The sequence below is a fragment of the Lupinus angustifolius genome, chromosome LG09 (assembly GCF_001865875.1).
Source record: "Lupinus angustifolius cultivar Tanjil chromosome LG09, LupAngTanjil_v1.0, whole genome shotgun sequence".
Taxonomy (NCBI): domain Eukaryota; kingdom Viridiplantae; phylum Streptophyta; class Magnoliopsida; order Fabales; family Fabaceae; genus Lupinus; species Lupinus angustifolius.
This window is the reverse complement of record NC_032017.1, coordinates 10177658-10182796: the sequence shown is the minus strand read 5'-3', so window position 1 is coordinate 10182796 and position 5139 is coordinate 10177658. Positions and strand designations below refer to the sequence as shown.

The window sequence follows — 5139 nt, the reverse complement described above, 5'->3', positions numbered from 1 at the left end:
AAATGATATTGTCTCCTCAAGAATTTGTTAATATTTAGTTTATTTTTCTTGTTAAATTGTTTATGTACAAAACAACAAAAAATCATCACAATATGTTTACTCATTATTTGTGCATTGACATTTCATATGATTCATTTTATTAGGCAATTCCTCTTGGTTCGACATAACCCTATACTATACTACAATTGAATCTTGGAGGTGTAAATTGTAAAATATTAAAGTGTTATCAATAAATTTATTTGTTGAAAACACCATTTAATATACAAAAGTGATGAAGTTAACTTACTAACTTTTATTTATTGTTATTTATTTTCCGCAATTTATTTATTCTTTAATACCAACCTTTCTTAAGGAAGAAGTTTGGTTTGTTAATAAAATGAACCCGAAAGGGAGTAAATAAATAAAGGTCATTTAAATTTATTATTCTTTTTATTTATTTATTTATTTATTTCTAACAAGTAACTACTCATCATTTTTTTTACATTAGAATACCATTAAACCGGTGTTGGAATTTATTCCACAAAACTGAGATGGTATTCAAATGTACTTAATAATTATGTAATAAGGGATTGCTTCGATACTATTGTACCGGCATTAGAATTTATTCTAACAAAGCCGAGATGTGGCAAATAAGGAATAACTCATTCAAATGATTATTAAGAAGTAAGTTGTAACTGGAATATTTTTGAAACCATTATACCGGCGTTGGAATTTATTTCAACAAAGCCGAGATGGCGAACAAGGAATAAAACCGAGTTCACTTACCTAATCAAATAAAAAGAACACACCAAAAATGAGAGTAATAACCTCTCAACAAATTGGCACCTTGCTAAGGAATAATCTGTTGGGAGGGGAAACAACCTCTCGAATCTGTCTTTCAACACTAGCCTATTTTCTACCCATTGAGGCCTAACATAATTTTTTGTAATGAATTCCATGAATGGATGCATGATATGAATGATATGCTTTTTAGTTTGTGCATATGTAGTACAGACTAGGTGGTTTTTCTTTTGATGTTTGTGTCATTTATTGACAAAATCATGATTGTTTTTATTTTACGAGTCTGTCATCATTGAGTTTGCTTTTGAGCATCCTTACAACCTGAAGTTCCAACTTCATTGAGTGTTGAAGCTCTTTTATATCGATATGATTTCAACTCTTCTTTACGGATAGCCATACTACTCGGATTACTTGTTTTTATTGATTATCATAAAAGGTCATATTATTATCCATCAGTGTATTTTCACAAAAACAACTCATGCATTATTATATGAGGGATAATGAACGGGGTAGGAATTTTTATTGATATTAACATATGGAAGTACAAATTGAAGGGGTTTTAGGGAAGGGGTGTAAGATATCTCTTTCAACTTTCTATAACAATGATAACATATGGAACTTCGTTAAATTTTTGTCTCCTTGAAACTTTTGCCCCAGTATCTTACTAAAACCGCAATTGATCAACAGATTTGCCCTTGTGTCTTGCTATGAATTTATTGGATGGGGCTGATCATTTATTAAATTGCCCCAGTATTTGCTCATCAATCAGAATCCTCTAAATCACCCCATAATCTGCTTTGGGACCTTTGCTACAGATTTATTGGGGGAGCTTGCTCATCAAATAAATTTTCCTCGATATCTTGCTTTAATGTCTTCCTGAGTGGTGAATCTTCCGATTGGGAACGACTTTATCCTATAATAATCCCTAACTTTTGCTTAGGCCGCCTTTTCAGGTTTTCGACCTAACGATATGTTCTTTTTTCTCATTTTTACTTGTTAGAAATATTGGTGTAATGATCCCTTTGTGCGAGTGTTGGTTTAATAACATGAATGCATTTAAAACATTTCTCTTTGGAGTCAGTTTGCTTTTTACCCTAGCGCGGTTCCAAACAAATTATTCCTCAACAAGGACTTTTTTGGGCTTGAATCGTGGCCTGGCTAAATGGTTTTCAAGAAAATAGATGTTTAGGCTCAAATTGTGTTTCCCTTCCTACTACATCTCCTTTTCTCCAATATCCTATTTCCAATTATTCCTCTCGTGATTTTATTGCTTCGTTTTTTTACTATTGATACGATTGAGGGTCCGATGTGTTTTTGTCCTAATTTTTGCCTAAGATTTCTTAAAGATCTTAGCGGATCGTTTCTCAATTTTCTTCTATTTTGAGATTTCTAGACTCTCACTATTTGATTTGAAGCATTGTTCTTTTGAATTTCAAGGAATATTTTAAAAACTACCCTTCCCCGATTATTAATGTTTTCTCGGGATTTTTATTTTAGGAATTGATCATCCTTCATAAAGTCTAGGCTAAAATAGGGTGACTAGGGATATCTTCATAAGTGTTTAGGGGTTACAAAGAAGCCTTGTGTCATCGGAAACAATTATTTGAGAATTCACACCTTTTGGGAATTTGTCTACATCATTCTCCATTTTCCCTTAAAACATGCATGCAATTTGATAAACAATGACTGTGTTCATTACAATAATATTCCTACGAAATTGAGTTTTTCTTTTTTCTTTTTTTGCGTTTCTCTTTTTGCTAGGAAGTCGACTCAAGCATAGTACTTCTTCACTGCATCAGAATTTACGGAGAGACGAAGGTCTTCTCCGTCCATGTTGGTCAGAATGAGAGCTCCTCCTGAGAAGGCTTTCTTTACCACATACGAGCCATCATAATTGGGTGTCCACTTTCCCCGGTGATCCTTTTGAATAGGTAAAATCTTCTTGAGTACTAGATCACCTTCCCTAAATGTTCGGGGGTGTACCTTTTTAGCGTGTGCCCTCATGATGCTTCTCTGGTATAATTGACCATGACATATGGCTGCCAACCTTTTTCCTTCAATAAGATTCAACTGATCATATCGGGCTTGGACCATTCTGCCTCTTCTAATTCAGCTTCAACAATCACTCTTAATGATGGGATTTCGACCTCTATTGGCAGCACTGCTTCCATCCCATAAACCAGCGAGTAGGGCGTTGCCCCAGTTGATGTGCGGACAGAAGTCCGATAACCATGAAGTTTAAAGGGTAACATATCATGCCAATCTCTGTAGGTCACCACCATTTTCTAGACTATCTTCTTTATATTTTTATTCGCTTCCTCCATTGCTCCGTTCATCTTAGGTCTGTAGGGTGAAGAGGTGTGATGTTTGATTTTGAATTCCTCACACATCTCCGTCATCACCTTGTTGTTGAGATTGGTGGCATTATCTGTGATAATTTTCTGAGGTAAACCATAGCGGCAAATCAACTCCTTTTTTACAAACTTAAGCACCACCTTACGAGTCATGCTTGCATATGAACATTCCTCGACCCACTTTGTGAAAAAGTCAATTGCAACAAGGATGAAGCGATGACCATTGGAAGCCTTTGGTTTGATCGGACCGATAACGTCCATACCCCACATAGAAAACGGCTAAGGCGCCGACAAAACAATTAGTATGTTGGGAGGTGCATTAATATTGTCGGCATAAATCTGGCATTTGTGACACTTCCGCACATGATCACAACAATCGCTTTCCATTGTTAACCAGAAATAGCCTCTTCTCAGGATTTTCTGAGCCATTGAAAGTGCCTATTCATATGAGTCCCAAACATTCCTTCATGTATCTCTTGGATGATTTTTTCTGCTTCCTTGGCTTCTACACGTCTCAGTAGCATCATATTATGGTTTCTTTTGTACAACACATTTTCGTTTAGAAAGAAACCCATAGCTAACCTTCGTAGAGTCCTTTTTATCATTTTCCATGGCCTCAGGAGGATATTCTTTGCTCTTGAGGTAGGTCATTATGTAATGATACCAAGGCTTTCCATCAGACTCAGATTCGATTTCACAGCAGTATGCTGGCTAATCTTTGCTTGCTATTCTGATAACTGGCATTTCCTTTCCATCTATCTGGAACATGGATGACAAAGTTGCCAAGGCATCATCCAAACAATTATCTTTCCTTGGGATGTGGTAAAAGTCTATTTTCTCGAATTGGTTTATCAACTTTTGGATATGATCACTGTATTGTACCAACTTAGTGTCTCTAGTCTCCCATTCCCCTTTTACTTGATGTATTACCAGAGTAGAGTCTCTGAATACTTCTATGAACTTAATTATTGACTCCAATGCAGCTTCCAAACCCAAGACACTTGCTTCATACTCTGCGATGTTGTTTGTACAGTCAAAGTATAGCCGAGCAGTAATTGAGATGAATTTATTCTCTGGGGAGATCAACACTGCCCCTATCCCGTGTCCCAGTACATTAGAAGCCTCGTCGAACACCAGAGTCCATCTATCTCCTTCTGTTTTAGTGCTTGGAGATATCTTCATAATTCCTTCATTGGGGAATTTTTCATTTATCAAATCCCCTTTGTCTACCAGTTGGCTAGCAAGATAATCAGCAAGGACACTTCCTTTTATTGCCTTCTGGGTGACATATATGATATCATACTCAGATAATAGCACTTTCCATCTAGAAATTCTCCCCGTCATAATAGGCTTCTCAAATATATACTTAATCATATCCATTTTAGATACCAACCAAGTAGTGTGGCTCAACATGTATTGCCTAAGACGACGCGCAACCTAAGCCAAGGCACAACAAGTGCGTTCCAAAAGAGAATACCTCTTCTCACAATCAGTGAATTTCTTGCTCAAGTAATAAATGATCTGCTCTTTCTTCCCTGATTCATCGCATTGTCCTAGAATACAATTTATGGACTCATCCAGCACTGTTAGATACATGATTATGGGTCGGCCTGCAACTAGAGGCATTAACATCGAAGGTTCTGTCAAGTATAGTTTGATCTTGTCAAACGCTATTTGGCAGTCTTTGTTCCATTTCAAGGTTGATTCTTCCTCAATAAATTGAATATGGGTTCACAAGTTGCAATTAGTTGGGAGATAAATCGAGAGATATAGTTCAGTCGACCTAAGAATCGTCGGACTTCTTTCTCTGTTTGAGGAGCTGGCATCTCAGTGATGGCTCTAATCTTTTCAGAATCAACCTCTATGCCTTTCTGACTAACAATGAAGCCCAGGACTTTGCCAGATTTCACTCCAAAACTACATTTAGCTGGGTTCAACTTGAGCTGACACTTTCGTAACCTCTCAAAGAGTTTTCGCAGATTAGTGACATGCTCTTCTTCTGATT

General features: G+C 36.5%; 1 long non-coding RNA gene across 1 annotated transcript in view; it reads right to left on the bottom strand.

Annotated features, from left to right (window-relative positions):
- The window catches only part of LOC109356485, a 16244-nt gene extending 14296 nt beyond the window's left edge, over positions 1–1948 (bottom strand). Inside the window, exon 1 of the long non-coding RNA XR_002108738.1 lies at positions 1844–1948. This is a non-coding gene — a long non-coding RNA (uncharacterized LOC109356485). The remainder of the gene's footprint in view (positions 1–1843) is intronic.